A 20,527-nucleotide genomic window follows, 5' to 3' on the forward strand; every position below is an offset into this window, starting at 1 on the left:
ACTTTTTGTGTAGAAGCATTAAGGCATAATATAAGGGTGCATCCTGAGGTAAAGAAAGAACCCCTTGTCGGCCATCTTGCTTCATAAACAAATGCGTCACACAGTAATAACTTTTGTTATACTTGGGGTTATTACTGCTCCTTTACAAAAACTTAGTCACTGACTTTTTCCTCAATAAATATTTCCCTTTCCCTCAGTTTGGTTTTCTGTATTTTGAAAACTGTTAGGCTTGGTAAAAGGAGTTATCATGAGGTGATACTTCTGTCAGCCATTTTGTCTCAAAAGTATATGACTCCCAAATCTTTTAGTTTTGCCAGGAACTATTTAAATCATTAATATATAAGTTATAGTTACTGAAATCCTCGAAATAATTCTCTTTCCTTTCCGGTTCACAGGTTAACAAGTCTCCGTTTCAGAGCCAAGGCCATGGGCACCCGCCAGCATCGAGTCAAAACTCTCCTCTGCTCTCCCCAGCCGCAACCGGATCACTTCGGAAGACTCGCAAAAGAGACCAGGAACTCAGAGGATCTTAAAGGTAAGTAAATGAAGTATCTTGCCGAATTTAAATAGCTGTTGTAAGTGGAAATGCGCGGAGCTTCACTCCTGCCCTCCCGCTCTCTCAGGCGCCATAACCGGAAGTCTCTCCTATTTTCCTATCCAGTTTCCCTCTGCTCTAGTCTCCCTCTCTTGCCATCCTGCTCTCCAGTCCTCTCCTGCTATCCTGCTCCAGTCTCCTTCTGCACTCTATCCCCAATTTGATCTGATCTACACCCGCACCGTCCTGTCCCATCCAGTCTGTCTCCTGTCCTCCCACTGTCTTGTCCCCCGATCTACGCCCTCCTCGTCCAGTCTGGTCGTGACCTTTGCCCGCTCCGTCCTGCTTCACTCTGCACCTGTTCCAGTTCGACTAGTCTCCCTGTTCCTGCCTTTCCCTTTGTGTTCTGTGGACACAGACAGTCCCTGCCTAAAGGACTCACCTTCTCCCTTCAGTCTCTACAGCGCCCCCTACCTAATCCTTGACAGCATCACAGCCAGATCTAGCTCCTGTTTCTACAGACCTGAGATTATCTGCCAGCAGCCTTGTGGGTTCCAGCCTCTGTGCCAGCAGCCTTGTGTGTTCCAGCCTCCGTGCCAGCAGCCTTGCCGGTTCCAGCCTCTGTGCCAGCAGCCTTGCAGGTTCCAGCCTCTGTCCCAACAGCAGCCTTGCCAGATCCAGTCATGGAAGACCTGTATACTATAGCCTCTGGGCCCGAGGACAAATCTACCTCCAGACATGCCTTCTCTGCTGTGGGATCTGATGGTTCTGATGCTCCGGATTCTATCAGTCTCGTTGCTATCTGTGGTGGGCTTCCTGCTGTCCTGGGCAATACCAGTGTCGGACTGGCCCAGCGGGACACCGGGCCCCGGCCGGGCCAGACCCCTTCTCCCAACAGTTTTTCCATCGCAGCGCCGTTTCCGCATGCGTGCTTAGCGATGTTTGCACATGCGCGCCTGGGCAAGTATGCCGAGCGGCGCCTTCGCGTCACAATAGGGGATGGGGGGGCCAGAGGGGGGCCCTGGAAAGCAGTCCCGATGGGCCCCGGGCCCCCCAGTCCGACCCTGGGCAATACTACTGTAATGGGTTCCTGTGCTGGTCCTACACCTGTAATGCGTGCCTGTGCTGGTCCACCACCTGTAATGGGTGTGAAGGGTCCCGTCTGCCTTCCTGTCTTGGCTTCCAACTCTGGCAATGTTTCTGTCTTGACTCCCTACCCTGGCGACTCTTCTGATCTGGCTCCCGACCCTGGCGACTCTTCTGATCTGGCTCCCGACCCTGGCGACTCTTCTGATCTGGCTTATGACCCGGGCGACTTCTCAGTTCTGGCTCTTGATTCCAGTAACCCACCTGCTCTGAAACCTGACTTATTTTGTTTTACCTTCAGTAGGCTGTCCTCCCATATCTGTTTAAATATTTTTAGTTGGCTATGTCTTCTCTTGCTCCTCATTAATATGCAATTTGTTCATAGGTTTGAATTTTCTGATATGCGTATAGATTATCTGATTCCAGCTGTATTTGATGATAAAAGGCTTGGGCATTTCAAATGGTGTATAAACAGTTTATCTAATATACATAACATTTCTAAAAATCCTTGTGAATACATATTCCCACCTGATCCTGGGATCGGCAGGAGGTTGATCCTCAAGGGGGGGGTAATGTCAGGGATTACCTGGAATCAAACTATATACTTACAAGTTCCTGCATTACCCCACAGAGCCACTGGAGACCTTCGGGATTTGTTTCTACGCAAATGATTATAGACACTGTGATTTCCTTATGTGTTTGCTCACCTCCTCCTCCTTCATCAAACGCAGGTGTGTGTAGTTTGCCAATTAAGGTGCTTTATAAGCCTGTTGCAAACCATGCCCAAGTGCTTGATAATTAAGCATCACAGCCAGATCTAGCTCCTGTTTCTACAGACCTGAGATTATCTTGCCTGGTTTCCTATTCTGCTCCTGTTCCCATTACCTGTGCTCTGGTAATTGACTTTGGCTTGTTTACTGGACTACCCTCTGCCATCAGCCTACCCCCGACCTCGGCCTGTTAATCGGACTTGCCTTTATTGTTGCCTGCCCTTGACCACTGGCCAGGTGTAACAACTTATATTATTTTTTATCTTTTGTTCATCTGTTATATTGCCATAATTTTCATTATTAAAATATCCTGCTGCTATGTAGCCATGGAGGCAGCCATTCAAAGCTGAAAAAGGAGAAAGGGCACAGGATACACATCAGATAATAGATTAGCTCTTTAGTATACAATGGGATTCCTTCTTACACAGTTGCTTGTTTATATAAACAATAGTTGTGGTTCTGAACACACCAGTTTTACCAGTGCAGGGCAACAGTACATTATATTTTTATTCCTTTAAAACATTTATTTTTGTTGTTACTATTTTTTAGTGTTACTGTTCCTGGCTAGTGTATTTGCAGTGGAGCAAATGAAGAGGATCTTTCAGTTTGAAGAAAACTGTATGTTATACCTAACAAGTTCAATTGCATTTTGCTTGTCTAGCAATGAAGACACTAAAGCTCCATTAAAACTCTAAGGTTAATAGCACATGGGATGAATTGCCTGTCTTCTAGTAGAATACTGTTGAGCCAAATCACCCTGCTCTGATGGTCACTCCAAATGTTCTCAAAACTGTTTTATTCTTGTCAAAAACAGAACTCAAGGTTTCTTTATTTGTTTGCAAAAATGCAGATGGCTGAATCTTTAAAAATCTGCCTCCTAGATGCAATGTTAATCACATTCCTTTTTTTAATATTCCTTTATTATATTTCTTCATACTCTAGGAATGCAATAACTTTTTCTCTCTGACCTATTTATTCAAGGCATTCATGTGGCAGGGAGTAGGTAGTCATATGGTCATTTATCTTCATGAGACTTAAATCCACCTATATATTGATATCATACGATAACATTTGTCACCTTTTTTTTTTTTTTTAAATTGTAGTATTTCACAGAATTGTAGTTTTACATATGTTCATTTTTTAAACCCATATTGAAGCTTTAAGAAATTTACTTTTGGATAAGTTGTTGGAAACTCCATCAAATCTGCAGTTTGGACAAATAAATTCAATTAGTGTCTTTAGGGAGCCAGGAGGTTTTTGTGTTGCCATAAAAAACTACTGTAAAAAGTACTACTGACTAAAATTGCACTTATTTTGAACACAAATGTTATTGACTTTATTTCTGGATTATTTCCTATACTATTAGCTCATTCTATAAAATGTAAAATGTAACTTATATACTAGATTTCAGCCACCGATACTGCCTTTGCAGAGTTTATTTTTGAAAAAGGACGATTACCCTGTTTTTTCAACTAGCGACTGGGCTTGTAGTCCTGACCAATTTATCCTTTGCTACTGCAGTTTTCTTGTATATAACAAGGGCACACGCTCCAATTTGGGGAGATTAGTTGCCCAGAGACAAATCTCCTCTTCTTCTTCAGGGCGACTAATCTCCCTGAACTGCCTCCCGCCTGCTAGAATGTAAATCGCTGGCGGGATGGCAATCGGTGCGCTTCATTTTCTGAAGTCTCCCGAAGTTGCCTCACAAAGACACTTCGGATGACTTCGGAAAACAAAGCCCTCTGAGTGCCACTCCGCCGCAGACTTAGATTCTAGGTGACGGGAGGCCGTTTGGGGAGATTAGTCGCCCCGAAGTAGAGGCGATTTATCGTCGGGCGACTAAATCTCCCAGAATCTGAGCATTTGTCTCTTCCCTAAAGTGAAGGTACTTTAAATTGAACTTCCAGTATTCCTGATTAATGTTAAGTGGGTCATGATAAAGACCAAGAAGCCCAGTAAAACCATTTAAAATGTATAGCAGAAAAACATGATTAAATATAGCACTGATATTTTATCCTAGGAACCAAAAAGAACATGTGTAGTTAAGTTTGCTCTTTACCAAATCATGCGACAGTACAGCCTTTGCTAATTAATTCATTAGCAACTTAATTTGCTATACTGGGTGTTAAAATGTTGGAGCAACTGAGTTCATTTTTGTGATGTTGCATAAATAAGTCTACTATTATACTACCATCTAAACAACCATTTTCTAATCTTAGAATACTTGAAATGGAGACTGTTTATGATTAGCTCAGTATGGCAACTTGTGTTGCTATTCTTCCCATAAGCACCTTAACTTAAAACTATGTTTACATTTAATTTCCTATGTGAATATTTGTTATGTTAAGTATGATTATCAAGCACTGTTTTTGACTATACTGTACATATAGTTTGTAGGTTGCTGTATCTCTGGTGCAATTTAATAATTCTACTAAACTTAACATAATTTCTTTAAAAAAAAAAAGTCTCTATCTATGTCAAATGAGGTTACTCTGTTATATTGGTGTCAATATCCTATGCAAACATTTTTTTCAGTTCTGAATGTATAGCTGCATATGTTTGTTCATTTAAATTCTCAATTCTTTTCTGTCTTTGCTTAGTGCAGTAAAAATATTCGTTGGCACCTATAACTAATTGGTCTTTGTATTTGCAATTTTAAGATATTTTTAACTGGCCATATAAAGCCCTCATTTGTATTTTTTAGTGTTTGAAGTACAGTATTCTGAGCTGCTGTTTGAAATCCCACATGAATCAGCCCTATACACTGAAAGAAATAAGTCCTGCTGCTAGCCTCCCTTGGAAGATATGCTTTGACACATGCAACAAAAATAAATAGTTGACATTTTCTTGACATCATATTTATAAGTTTACCAGTCTACTCATTATTTGAACAAAGCTGGCAAGTAAGTCATTGCTAAATATGTTTAATACAGTTCTACAACTAAATGCATGAACAGAGGACTGGAGATTATACATTAAAAACAGATAAAGACCAAAGCTAGATGAAGAAAACTCGCAGCTTGCTTCTGTTGAGTTTTGTTGTTGAAGGCACTGACTGATGGTTGCTGTTGCAGATATCTTTCCAATCTCCACGCTCCTGGTGACCCTGCTTGGCAGTTTATTGGAGCGTAGCATAAATGGATTGTTCAACTCATGCACAGGTGTAAAGAGGGTTATGTGAAAGAACTGAAAGGCAAGGGCAGTTATGTTTATACACACACGCGTTTAACTTGTTATTTCTAACCCATTAATAGGTGAACGCTCAGATGTGACCTCAGAGGAAAATATATGACAGTTTTAATAATGTTCATTGAATCATCAATGAATGTTTAAAAAATGCATTTTAGACAAAAATTTAGATTTTTTTTTTTTTAAATGAATACCAATTAGATCAGGGGTCCCCAACCTTTTTTACTCGTAAGCCACAATCAAATTTAAAAATAGTTGGGGAGAAACACAAGCATGAAAAAGAGTTCCCGTGGTGCCAAACAAGGGCTGTGATTGGCTATTTGATGGTCCCTATGTGGACAGGCCGTCTACAGGTTCTGTTTGACAGTACACCTGGTCTTTAGGCAACCAAAACTTGCCTCCAAGCCTGGAATTCAAAAATAAGCACCTATTTTGATGCCACTGGGAGCAACACTCAAGGGGTGTGAAATACCCTACACCACATTTTGTGCTAACTAGTTTAAGCTGCAAGGCAGCTGTTTAAAAGTTAAGGTGTTTTCTTACCTTTGTTTAAAGATATGGTAACAGGAATATGCACCCTTATCCATAGGGTTAGTACTTGAGAAATATTAGGACAGGACAATGTTACTGTCATTATGCCTTTATATGTTGATATTTTGTGGGGAAGCTACAGCAGTCTTAGCTAATAGGTATGCATTCAACCTGTCTAATATGTACTGAAGATTGCTCTTCTTTTTGTAAGCAGACAGAAACAGAACTACTGCCTGAAGTGCTTCTTAGGCAGTTAGTTGGTTTTATTTTTTCATGGTGCTGCAGCCCTGAAAACATTGTTGAATGCTGAATTTTGTTTGTATTTGGTTTTAGTATATAGCTCTTGTTTGGTATTAAATTATGTGCTGCAAAGATTTTAGTTTTTGGAGTGCAATGTAATCAAAGCATGCAAGCTTCATATGGCCCACTGTGCACCGATTTATATGCCTAGTGGTGCACCGAACAATCATAAATGAGCGCTTAGGACCGTGCCAACTAAGGCATTTAAATTTAAATCAAGGAGGAAAATGCTGATCCAATGCCTTTCACTCCAACATCACTGTACAGTGATAAGCACAGCATCTGCCTGTTGATGTCAGGCAGAAGGAAGTAGATCAGCACTTTGGCCTATTTATGTGAGCTCTCTAGATTCTATGTTGTATATAAGGGTTAAAATATAAGTTGGAGATTCTATCTTTGCCATTAGTTTTGCATCTCCACTGTGATCGCATTACCCCATATTTTATAATGTTGCATGCACCACAAATCAAGACTTGTTGATCAAGATTCAACTGGATATTTCTTATCTGCAAAATTCTCATGCTCTAGTGTACTGCTAATATCCTATTTTTATGACCGAGATGTTTAGTGTTAAGAATACAGAGGGCATGTAACAGAGCAGGGCAGCTTAACCTGCTGTATATCTACTAAATCCTTGCTGTCAGTATGTCCTGGCATTCATTTCTATAAAGCACTAATGCATGGGATTATTACTTCAGGTTTTCTCTTTGGCGTGTCATTTGTATTACAATCCCTTATCTCTAGCTTCTCCGTTTTATTGGACAGCTTAGTGATGTATAGCACAAGTTAATGCAGAGCAGCAATCTTTAGCCTGAGCTGATGCTAACGTTCAGGAATGAAGTACATTGTTGTGCTTTTTGTAACGTGTGTGTCCATAGGCTGGAGCAACTCACCAAATTACAGAAACTCTACGGTGGTCTGGGAAGGAGAACAAAGAGAAAAGGAGCATTTAGAAGCCAGTCTGTTCAAACAAACACACTCACAATCAAGATGATAGTTGCAAGCTAGAGCTAGAGTGGGGAAAGAAACCACTTCAAATTGCAATTATTGAAAGGAGATTTGTTGGTTGTTTGACTGAATTAAGGAATCCATTTTAAAAGTTTGTTTTTCTGTTTCTTTTTTGTAAACATTAGACCTGACTAGAATGAAAAGTATAATGGGATTTAGGCCCTCTGCCAATAAAATTGCTTGAATGTAATAAACTTCGGTACCAATCAAAATACATATTTTCTGAACAGTTGTTTTCTCCCAGTTTATTTCAGAATTATCTTCAGTATTGTTATCTGCAACCGTTCCACTTACACTACTATTACCATTATATTCAGTGCTTTACTGATGTGCTTTACTCCATGAGCCAGCACAGAATTCTCTAATATAACATGTATCTTCTTCTTCAGGCGGATCTGAGTCATAAATGTAATATTCTTATACTTAGTTTAGTTTACACCTATACTGCACTTCATAGTATAAGCTCCTCTGTGTTTAGGCACACAAACAAATATCAGCTTTTTCAAAATGAGACAGTTTGCAGGAAAATGTAATATTTACCAGTGGCACGTGTGCTTGAGTGCTTGGAGTGCAAATTGCATCCTGTAGGCCATATGCAGGGAGAACTTTGTGTATGTTAATGCTTTTAAGAGGGCTAGCTTGGATGTTTTCTTGAGCAAGCATAATCTCCAAGGCTATAGTAATACTAAAATCTACAATTAGTATAGATATCGGCATATATAGTTTTTTGTGAATGTATGGAGGGGTTAGTTTGAATGTTGGTGGGTATGTATGAACGATGGGTTTTATTTGGAGGGGTTGAACTTGATGGACTTTTGTCTTTTTTCAACCCAATTTAACTATGTATGTGGTAGGTTCAAGCTGCACTATATAGGGACTGACCATAGTTCACACGAGTGGAGCATATTATTAAGTTTCTAACACTTATAAGGGGCACATTTACTAATCTTGAGTGAAGGATTCGAATGTAAAAAAAACTTCGAATTTAGAAGTATTTTTTTGGGTACGTTGACTATCGAATAGGCTACTACGACCTTGGACTTCGATTCAAACTAAAAATCATTTGACTATTCGACCATTCGATAGTCTAAGCACTGTCTCTTTAAAAAAACTACCGAGGTGCAATGTTAGCCTATGGGGACCTTCCCCATCACTTTTCTTCGTTTTTTTAATCGAAGAAAAATCCTTCGATCGATTAAAATTGTTCGAAGGATTTTATCGTTTTACTTCGATCGATCGAAGTATTTGTGCTAAATCCTTCGAATTCGATATTCGAAGGATTTAACTTTGAGGGTCGAATTCGAGGGTTAATTAACCCTCGATCTTCGACCCTTGATAAATGTGCCCCCCAATAATGTCACCTGTCAATTATGATGGCTTGTGAGCTGTTGGGCTTCCCAGGGGATGCCAAACTCCTGCTCCTTCAGCATGTAGACCCAAAGAGCATGGGCAGTGCTGCAAGATTAATTCCAGGAGTACAAAGAATATGGGTGCAAGATGCAACATGATAATTTTTTGCATTTTGTAATAATGTTTTTTTTTTTCTTTTTTGCCTTGACCTGACATAGTACAGGGATGTGAAAAAGTATTTGTTTAAAAAAAGTTTTATCTAATTAGACAAAAAGAACCCGAATAAACACATGACCATTTCCTTGTGATATTACTGCATTTAACTGATGGAGCAAATGTATCCAACACCCATGTCACCAGTGAGCAAAAGGGCTTGTTGTGAAAGCTCTGCTGGTCATGTTACCCTCAAAGTTTGCAGTAGCTCCAAAGTCCCCAGAGTGTTCTGTGCTAGTTGATGCAAACAACATGAGCCTAAAAAATCAGGCACACGTGCTGGAAATGGTGATATCTGAACATCACCAATTTTCAGCACAATCATGCCAGAACTGTGGGCGAAACCAATGAATTGTGAGTAACAAACAGGGAGACTTGTACCTGATATTGCACTTTGCACACTGCATTTGTTTATTTGTTTCTTTCTCTTTTATTTAACATTTATTATAAACATAATTCCAATTCTTTTGTTACATTTATAAAGTAATATGTAGCCTTTTCATTAATTTAGGCTACTGGCTTCAGTGGCATTACCCTGGGGTAGGATGGTACACTAGTACAACATTAGGAAGCATTGTACTGTTTAATCAAAGGTGAGTTTCCCCTTTAATCCTGTGACATAACAGAGGCTATGTCATCTACAGTAATCAGCAAAGGTGAACTTGTACAACAACAGTGCCAAAATCAACTGCTTTATTATAAAAAAACAGGGACAGGGATAATTTTTGTATGGCTAAGAATGTTGCTATTAAATATATGTTTTTTTCTTTTTACTTGTATGTTCACCCTTTAAACCTTAGCTAAAATTAGACCTGTTTTTTCCTGCCAGGAAAAAGGCTCCATGTTAACCCCCTAGCAGCATCCGCCAGCAGAATTCACAACCGTATGGAAACAGCAGGTTTCACAGTATCTTTAGTATCATCTGCCAATTAGACCATGTATTTCCAACAAACTGATTGTTTGTTAAACCATTACTTGATTCAAACAGAGCGCTAGCTTTGGCCACTGATTTATTAAAATAGGCGTTGGATTGCGCCAATACGGTTACATTTAGCAGCCATTGGTTACCCTCACTCTGGTAGTTGTGTTAGCCATAGTTATACAAGTGACTACATTAAGGGGCAAATTTACTTAAGGTCGAATATCGAGGGTTAATATCAAATATTGAAGTCGAAGGATTTACTGCAATTCGTTCGATCGAACGAAAAATTGTTCGATCGATTTTAATCTATCGATCGAACGATTTTTCTTCAACCAAAAAAAGATAGCAAAACCTTTGGGGACCCTCCCCATAGGCTAACATTGACTTCGGTAGGTTTTAGGTGGCGAACTAGGGCGTCAAAGTTTTTTTTTTTAAAGAGACAGTACTTCGACTATCTAATAGTCAAACGATTTTTAGCTCGAATCGTTTGATTGAAGTCGTAGTCGAAGGTCAAAGTAGCCAATTCGATGGTCGAAGAAAACATTCGAAATTCGACGTTTTTTTTATTCTATTCCTTCACTTGAACTAAGTAAATGAGCCCCTATGTAACACACAAAATGATTTATTGTTCAGCAATGTTCTTAGGCAAATATGAATATGAATTCTTCAAGAGAGGCATTCAAACTTCAATTTAATTAAATAAAAAGAGATTTTAAACATTTAAGCTTGTAAGTTATTGTTAGTACAACCGTGATTGCCCTTACTGTAAAGCACACTGACGAATAGTGCTACCGGTGTTCACAGACCATACAAATTTGCTCAGGTTGCCATGAATAGTAATATATTTGTTACATTTGACACAGGCAGTTAAGCTGATGTCAAAGGGGCCTTTTTAACATGTTAGCCATGCAGCTGGCTCCCTTTCACTTGCCCTCACTTACTGTACATCTGGAAAAAGGCTTCTCCCAGCTGGGAGTCATTTCATGTCTTAACCACATCCCCTAGGCTTCAGCGGAAAATATCCATCTGACAGTGGAAGCTCCGATTGGCCCTAATACGATGATACAAATTAAAATGTAATTGTGTAAATTGCATAACACTGCTTCTTTCATGCATATTACCTTCATATGTGAAAAACAAAGTTGGTGCATGAAAGTCTAAGTTTCACAGTAAAATGCCAGTTGGGATAATTGTGTTTAACTTCTGGTGCAGAATTAGCAAATTCTGCGAGTGAAAGCTGAATCGGTAAAGGATGGTTTAAACTCTCATGGTCATGCTAGTAGAATTTTCAAATGACTGTATAGCTAAAAAAAACGTACAAAACATTTACAATAAAAAAAGAAACCAGTGCAAATTTGCTTATAATGTCTACATCCTACTAAATATGGTTTGAATGTAAAATCCTCAAGAATACATTTAGCTGAAGTAAATGACTGCACTGTCCAAAAAAAAGTCCTCGAAGCAAAATGTCTCTTAACCCTTTCAGTGCAATCCCTCATAGAATTGCAAAATAAAAGGCACCATGGCATGGATAGGGTTAACATTTTCTGGTTGGTTGCAAAGGCACTCTGTGTATCTGAGTTTGATGGGGGGAACTGAAGTACAGTATTTGGTATTATTGATCCAATAAATGTTTAATAAATGTAAGATTAGGGAAAATTGCGTCATACTTACCGTGATTTTCCTTTCCTGGACCTCTCCATGTCAGTACTTAGCGGGTTAGCTCCTCCCCATATGCTCCGTCAGAAGAACCCTCCCATCCAAAATCAATAAAGCCTCCTCCTGAACCCTGTCTCGGTGTCCAGTAACAAGCTTCTAATTTAAGGTCTCATTTGGGAGGGCCGTACTGACATGGAGAGGTCCAGGAAAGGAAAATCACGGTAAGTATGACGCAATTTTCCCTATTCCCTTGCCCTCTCCATGTCAGTACTTAGCGGGACGTAGCAAGCTGCATAATCCCGGGTGGGAGACCAAAAGAAGGAACTCATGCATAGTCAGGTGTTGCACTGAGTTAACATTTATTAACAGCAGATCTAAGGACATTAGAACCAAACTGAGAATTCTCTGCCGAAAAAACATCCACTTTATAATGTGAAAGGAATGTATTAGGACTTGACCAGGATGCCGCCCTGCAAATTACATCCAAAGACGTGCCAGCTTCAGCCGCCCATGATGTTGCCTGTCCCCTGGTGGAGTGCGCATTAACTTTGCAGGGTGTTTGAAGGCCTTGTGATGTGTAAGCTTTCTCTATGGTTTTCCTGATCCAGCTGGCAATCGAGGATGACGAAGCCGCTTTGCCTTTGTTCTTCCCTGCCGGAAGAATAAATAATCGATCTGACCTTCTGAAAGGTTTCGTGGCTGTACAGTATGTTCTTACCCCTGCAGCCACATCTAATGATCGCAAATTCTGGTCTTGTTCATCCTCTGAAAAGGCTGGTAGAGACAACTCATCTTTGATGTGGAATGCTGAGAGCACTTTAGGCTTAAAGGAGTCAGCAAACTTCAGGACTACCCTGTCCTGGAAGAATATGGGGCTGGAAGCATCGCATTTAAGTGCTTGCAGTTCCCCAACCCTTTTAGCCGAGGTGATAGCCACCAGAAACACTACTTTCAAAGTGATATGCCAAAGTGAACATTCCTCCGTCGGATGAAAAGGTGCTGAGGCCAACATTGTCAGGACTAGTGGTAGATCCCACTGAGGACAAGAAGGTCTTTTAGGTGGAAGGATTCTTAAAGCAGCCCTGAAGAATCTAATCACCAAAGGATTCAGTGACCACCTGGTTTCTGAAAATGCAGAAATAGCTGAGACCTGAGTCTTCAGTGTGCTGATACTCAATCCCTTATCCAGACCTGATTGAAGGAACTCCAGGATGTTGCCTACTGACAATGAGGCTAAAGACACTCCTTTAGTGGTACCCCACTGAAGAAATATCCCCCAAATTCTCTCGTACCTTCCGGTAGTGGAAGCCTTCCTGGATCTGAGGAGAGTCTCAATTACCGTTTCAGATAGGCCCTGAGCTTCTAAGTTCTGCCGCTCAGTCTCCATGCCGTTAAGGCTAATGGACCTGGGTCTGGATGAATGAAAGTCCCCTGAAGTAGGAGGGGGCTCGACACAGGGAGTTTCCAAGGGGGTTCCACCGAAAGCTGTAGCAGCTGTGGGAACCAGGGACGCCTTGGCCATGCTGGAACTATGCATATAACTTCTGCCTTGTCCTCCCTGATCTTCTGCATCACTCTCGAGATCAGAGGCAGAGGAGGAAAGATGTAAGCTAAAGTTTGGCTCCACTTCTGGCAGAAGGCATCTGAAGCCAATGCTCCTGGATCCGGTTCCCTCGAATAGAATATTCTGCACTTTGCATTTGCTGAAGTAGCCATGAGGTCGACCTCCGGATGACCCCATCTGTGAACCAGTACTTCGAAAACTTGTGGATGCAGACTCCACTCGTGTATCGAAAGACTGTTCCTGCTCAGAAAATCCGCTCTCACGTTTTCTTTTCCGGGAATGTATATTGCAGTAAGATCTGACAGCATCCTTTCTGCAAAGTGAAACAAGGGCTGTATTTCTGACAATAGAACCCTGCTTTTTGTGCCGCCTTGTCTCCTGACGTAGGCCACCGTGGTTATGTTGTCTGAGCGTATCTTTAATCTGCGGCCCTCCAGTTGACTCTGGAATGCCAGACAAGCTTGAATTACCGCTCTGATCTCCAACACATTTGATGGTATGTGTGAGGATGTCTCCAACCATCGGCCCTGGGCTGCCTGCCCGTTGAATTCTGCTCCCCAGCCTATGCCGGAAGCGTCCGTGGTCATGATGGACCATGGTTCTGGGAATAAATTGAAACCCTTGGCCACATTTCTTGGGTTGTGCCACCACTCTAGAGCTTGGCATAGATTTGGTGATATGAATATCCTTTGTTCTTGGTCTATCCCATTCCAGTTGTGCAGGAATACTGATTGGATAGCTCTCATCCTCCAGTGTGCCCAGAGTATTAGACCTATGGTCGATGCCATCATCCCTAAGAGGCTTAGCATTTTTGATGCTGGTACATGATGAGATGATATCACTTCCTGGACAACTTGAAGAATTGCCTGTTGTCTCTTGTCTGAGAGGCATATTATGCCCTTGACAGAATCCAGTGAAGCTCCCAGATATACCAACCTCTGGGATGGTAGAAGCTGGCTCTTCTCCCAGTTCAAACACCAACCGTGGGACTGAAGAAAGTGTATAACCTGTTGTTGGTGACTCAGCAGCTGACTCTTGGATGAAGCCAGGACGATCAGGTCGTCCAAGTAGTGGAAAACCCTGATCCTCTGCCACCGTAGCTGAGCTATTAAGGTCACTAGTATTTTGGAGAAGACTCTTGGAGCCGTGGACAGGCCGAATGGAAGCCCCTGGAACTGAAAATGATTTCCCCCTATCACAAATCTGAGGAATTTCTGATCCTGTGGGGCAATGGGAACATGATGATAGGCATCCCGAATGTCCATGGAACACATCCAATCCCCTGGACAAATCGCCCCTTTTATCGAATCCAAGGTTTCCATTCGAAATTTCCTGGTCTCTAAGGATCTGTTGATCATTTTGAGATCCAAAATCGGGCGCCAATCTCCCGACGCCTTCTTGACTAGAAAGAAGATTGAGTAGACTCCTCTTCCTACCTCCCCCGCAGGAACCGGAACAATGACCTGCTGGTGAAGCAAGTTCCTGAGGCAATGAAAAAGAGCTTCCCTCTTCTCTTGGTGGGCTGATATCATAGAAGGGCGGAATGCATGTATAGGAATTTTGGACCCAAATTCCAGTCTGTAGCCTTCTTTTATTACCTCTAGAACCCACGCGTCGTCTATGGAATTTTCCCAGGTTTTCCAAAAGAGGCGAAGCCTTCCTCCTATTGGAGTCTCCTGGGGACCACCACCTTCAGAATTGCCCCTGGTTATTGCCTGAAGGCTTACCCTTGGACTGACGAAAGGACCCTGAACGATCCCTTTTCCAGTTGGTAGACTTGGTGTTGGACTTTCTGTTCCGAAAGGAATAAGAATCAGACGATCTTCCCGACTTATATGGCAATTTGCCTTTAGAGTCCGTGTATCTTGCCTTTTTTCTCTGAGGAAGCAGCTGGCTTTTGCCCCCTGAGGCCTTAGATATCAAATCCTCCATCTTTTTCCCAAAAAGGACTTGTCCCTGAAAAGGAATTGAGCAGAGTGCCACCTTTGATGCCGTATCTGCTTCCCAAGATCTGAGCCAGAGGGCTCTCCTGGCGGAAACTGAAAGAGCGAGGGACCTAGAGGCTAACCTGGCCATGTCTACCATGGTGCTGGTTAAGAAGGAAGCTCCAAGCTTGAGTTCCGTCATGCCTTCAATAATTTCCCTCCTTGCGTTACCCTCCTGAAGGGCCTGTTCCATGTAGGACAGCCAGGACTCCATGGCTTTAGCCACTGAAAGACCGGCTACAGCTGGCTTAATAGATTCACTGGCATTTAAGAAGGCCCTCTTCAGGTCAGTCTCCATTCGTTTATCCATAGAGTCTCGAAGCGAGGTTTGATCGTCGACTGGTAACAGGGTATTTTTTGACAAATTAAGGATCGGTGCGTCAACTTTTGGAACTGAACAAAAGTCTTTAATATCCTCCTCGCGGAACGGATATAACTTACTGAACTTCTGCTGGGTTGAGCTTCTCTTAGAAAGTGTCTCCCACTCAGATTTGATCAGTTCCGCTACTTCCTGGTGAAAGGGAAAGACTTTGCTTTTCTTTTTACTGGGGGGTAAAAATGATGTAGTCGGATCCCCTTCCTCCCTTAAGTCTAGGGTTTGTCTTACCGCTTTAATTAAGGGGGATACCAATGTAAAATCGAATGAAGAAAATTCATCATCTGAATCCTCCTCCGATTCTGAAGACTTGCTCCTAGTCTCCATCCCATCCTCATGCTCTAGAGAAGAAGCCTCCTGGACCTTTCTCCTGGTAGCAGAGGCTGCCCCTAGTTCCTGAGCCACAGCTTCCTTGATCCAGGCTCTCAACTCTGGAGGGGGACCAGACGATGTACCTGCAACTTCCGTTAGGCATGACTGGCATAGTTTCTTGTTAGGCAATGCTTGATCCGAGCAGCCTAGGCAAGTGCCTGGGATCACTTCCGGTATGCTGGAAGCGCCTGCAGTTTCTTTCCGTTTAGTGGCAGTATTCATGGCACTAGGAAGAAAGTAGAAAATCATGCAGGTTAGGGTAAAAACAACGAGGATCAACCAGATGCAATACCCTAGGAAGTCCAACAAGAACCTTCCTCTCTTTTTTTTTTTTTTTTATTTACCTCACCAGGGAACTAGACTTGCGAGGGGATGCGGCTAGGACAATCAGGAACAAATGGCCTAAAGGCAAAAAAGAAAGTCCGTGACATTAAGCGGACCGTAGTATCCTAGGCCTTCCTGACATCCCACTATCTTACCGGTCTAATGCGGGTCAGACCCGAGGCGGCAGCTCGAAGACGGCAGAGCCAAGACAGGAGCGGCGCGCCGGAACTGATGCGCAGGTTAAGAACCTGCGCGATGCTTACGTCAGTCAGCCACAGGACGTCGGCCCTTCCGCATCCCCTCTCCCCGCTTCCGCATACCGAACGGAAGCCCACGTGTGCAGGGCCGTAGGTGCCGGACGCTTTTCAGAGCAGGCCGGATTACCCAGGAAGCGGGGGGAACTCTCCCGTCGCGACTCTCAGCCGGACCCTCATCAGAGGTAGGGACATAGAAAAACCCTCAGTCAGAGGGAAAAGATAGTTCCAGGGACGCCTTCGGGGCAGGCCCATGCTAGTTTAACCCCTTAAAAAACTTTAAAAGCTGCGCTCTGAAAGAAGCGTTGCATATGAGAAGAATAAAAAGACACCGAGACAGGGTTCAGGAGGAGGCTTTATTGATTTTGGATGGGAGGGTTCTTCTGACGGAGCATATGGGGAGGAGCTAACCCGCTAAGTACTGACATGGAGAGGGCAAGGGAAACACCTGTGTATCTGGTGTTAGCTGGCAACATAAGCCACCTTGCATGCATTTGGAATCAGTAGCATGGTCTGAATATATGTGTTAACTGGGACCCTCAAGTCACCATATTGGGTAGAACAATTGGAACATATAAAACAAAAAACAAAATAGGACTTCATCTCCCAAAAGCCAGATAATAAGATACTAGACTGGTAATATTAAATATTAAAAATATTAAAATCAGGGCCAGAACTAGGGGTAGGCACCAGGCACGTACCCCATATCCGGTCCCCTGGCCACGCCTTCTATGTGTGAAGCAGAGAGAGGAAGGAGTAAGCGGGAGAGACCCTGGGATTGCATTTTAGGACATCCTCAGACGAAATTGCTGTCCTGTATGCAATCTCCTATGCCAGAGGAATGCAACGTCGCCTGCTTTTTCACTCACCCAACCTCAGAGGCAGACGTCACACCTCCTTCCTGGGTCCTCGTTCCTCCCTCCTCAGTCATCCGTCCAGGGTTCTTGCTTCTCCCTCCTCAGCCATCAGCTCTTACTCCTCCCTCCTCAGCCATCAGCTCTTACTCCTCACTCCTCCCTCCTCAGCCATCCGTCCAGGGTTCTCGCTTCTCCCTCCTCAGCCATCAGCTCTTGCTCCTCACTACTCAGGAATGCCTATTGGCTAAAAGAAATTGCCTCACAAGATGGAAAAAAAACGCACCAAGAAGTAACTATAATTAGGACGCAGGGCTGAATATGCGCACACTGAGGAGTGAGGAGCAAGAGCTGACAACTGAGGAAGGAGAAGCGAGGACCCAGGACGGATGGCTGAGGAGGGAGGAGTGAGGAGCAAGAGCTGACTTCTGAGGAGGGAAGCGTGAGGTGTGACACCTGCCTTTGAGGATAGGTGAGTAAAAAAAGCTTGATATGTCGCATTCCTCTGTCTTAGGACAGCGCATGCAGGATACCGATTTCCCCTGATATCCTTAAATGCGTTCCCTCATGCCCCCCCTGGAAAAATCTTACTCCCCTGGGCCCCTCCCTCCTTTGACACAAACAATTATATTGCAAAGTAATAATGTCATCACAATACTGTACATAATAACTGCTGTTAACATTGAACTGAAAAGTCCACCAAAAAATTAAAACAATGTCCACAAAATATTGTTGCTCCTACTTGCAGGCTTAATATATATTTAATATATATAAATACAAGAGGTCCTCTGCACTCAACCCATTATCAAAGACAGAGACATTTTGTGCATACTGCTACTAAAAAATGCCTTACCCTTTAAACAAAACAGGGATTGTTTGTCCATATATTGCAATATATTTAAGCTGGCCAACTACGTCAAAGTCATCCCATATCTGGCCAGTCCTATGCTCAATTTTCATCTGATTCATTAAGAATTCTATTGCTTCATTATACATTTTTACAAAGGGTAAGGCATTTTTCAGTTGCAGTATGCACAAAATGTCTCTGCTTTACTCAACCTGCAAAAAAAAAAAACGCTGGCAGTGGTGCTAACATTCCATATGCTCTCAGCCTTAGATTAATTAGTTTTAACTGATAATATAGTTATCAGTAGTACCTATTCAAGAGCTTTCATGGAAAAAGATTCTTCTGAGTTTTAGTGAGTGGATTGTGTGATTAAGAAAAAACTCTGTACTGATTCCTTGTAATGATTCTGCTATGGTCTAGTCACGTTATCTCTCTTCCCCAGCCTTTTATTGTCAGAATATAAATACAAGTTAATAATAATAATAAAGGAATAAGGGCTCACTAAGCCTGAAGTATTCTGTGTGCAGACATCCAGAATGCTCGGGACCTGGGGTTTTCTGGATAAGGGATCTTTCTGTAATTTGGATCCTCATACCTTAAGTGTACTAAAAAATTATGTAATCATGAAATAAACCCTATAGGCGTTTTTTTCTACATGTAATGATTAATTATATCTTAGTTTGGATCGAGTACAAGGTACTGTTTTATTATTACAAAGAAAAACAGGTTTCCAGATAATGGCTCCCATACCTGTATATTTAGCAGCCCTTAATAAGAATAACGATAATATCATTTTTAACATGCTTGACATCTGTCTTAATCATTCCAAATGCAAGGATGCAGTGTTGTTGTTTTAGACACTGCTATCTTTATTAGCTGTTGATAATTGGGAATGTGCAGTTCATCAAGAATGTTGAATGTGTATTTGCAAACCTTTTTTAATTCAGGTTATAATGTTTATATTTCTGTTTACTTTAGCAGGTTTTCTAATATATTGCTGTTGAAAATACAGTTAAACCAGTTGTTTGCTGTGTTTAATCCTAAAGGCCTGTTTGAATGTTCTAACAATCACAGCACATCTTTGCCTGTTCCACATACTTTTCATTTTAGCTGTAGAATTCCCCCACCCCCTAATTTTAGAAGAGTGAAATGTGTGCAAAAGATTCACTTTCTGTATGAAGGAATTCTATATCCTTGTTGTATCCGCACAGCTACCAGTACTGTATGTTTGATCAACAAGCAACAGTGGGTGGTCAGGCTGCAGCAAAGGACAAGGACCCGCTGTGCACAGGAAAAATATTCAAAGGTGTTTAAGGGTGGTAAGGAAGTCAGAATGGTTTCAGAATGTCCCAAGGCTACGTTTTAGAATTTCCCCACATTATTGTGAGCTGTGAGAAAGCCCAGCATGGGACACTTCCATGGCGAGAAGGCACATCTTCACCTGGTTTCACATCTGGCAAAACTGCTGCACTGATAAAAATGTAGGCACTTGTTTTGCTGGTATTTATATATACCATGGCACAGTGACATTAGAAATTATCCACAGTGTTTTTCACTGCACCCATTTCTCTTTTAATCACAAAGGTGACTGTTGTTAGGCTATGTAACCAAATAAATATTGAGTTTAAATATAACCTTTATCTTAAACACAAGTGAATAGTGAGTATCAACAGCTTGTTTTCTTTTCTGTATCCCCTGTTCATTATGTGAACCTCCACTGCTTTAGATATTCTGTAATCTAATACATACTAAAGTAGGCTGTAACTACAAGGTGATACAGCCAGGCCCGGATTTGTGGAAAGGCCACCTAGGCCCGGGCCTAGGGTGGCAGGATTTTAGGGGGCGGCGTTCTGCCCAACCACAGCCCACATTGGTTCAGAAACACTGGGGATGCGCAGAAGATACAATAATTTTGTAAATTTCCTTTGCCCAATCCACATTGCTCCAGTCCTGATAATGAAAATTTGCATGAATAAAGGGGGGGCACGGGGGCGACGAAGGCAGTGGGCCTAGGGGCGCCCGCTATATAAATCCAGCCCTGGATACAGGATTTAGTAATTACTGGAAACAACTTTCCCAATCATACAGCACATACTGAAACATTTTCAAATACTTTTTTTTTTATACATACTGCATTGGTCTGTCTTGAATGGACAATCATAAAGTTGTGTAGATACCTATTAATAACACTTCAATATTGCTTGACAAGAATATGCTTTTTTTAATTTTGCTCAAAACTGCAGGAAGTTTCTTAATAATCAGTATTATGTGGGGTTGGAGTATTTTCTTTAGTGTCATTAGAAGCCTTGAATGTAATAGCATATAATGTTTTAAATTTTATGTTGTATTACCCTCTTGTGGCCATTGAAGGCATTGCATTAATTTAAA

The 20,527-nt window shown here is 41.9% G+C and overlaps 1 pseudogene; it reads left to right on the forward strand.

The window, feature by feature from the left end:
• The first annotated feature begins 247 nt into the window (after window positions 1–247).
• LOC108719713 overlaps window positions 248–20,527 on the forward strand; it is a 51,562-nt pseudogene continuing 31,282 nt past the window's right edge.

The sequence above is a fragment of the Xenopus laevis genome, chromosome 6S (assembly GCF_017654675.1).
Source record: "Xenopus laevis strain J_2021 chromosome 6S, Xenopus_laevis_v10.1, whole genome shotgun sequence".
NCBI classification, from domain to species: domain Eukaryota; kingdom Metazoa; phylum Chordata; class Amphibia; order Anura; family Pipidae; genus Xenopus; species Xenopus laevis.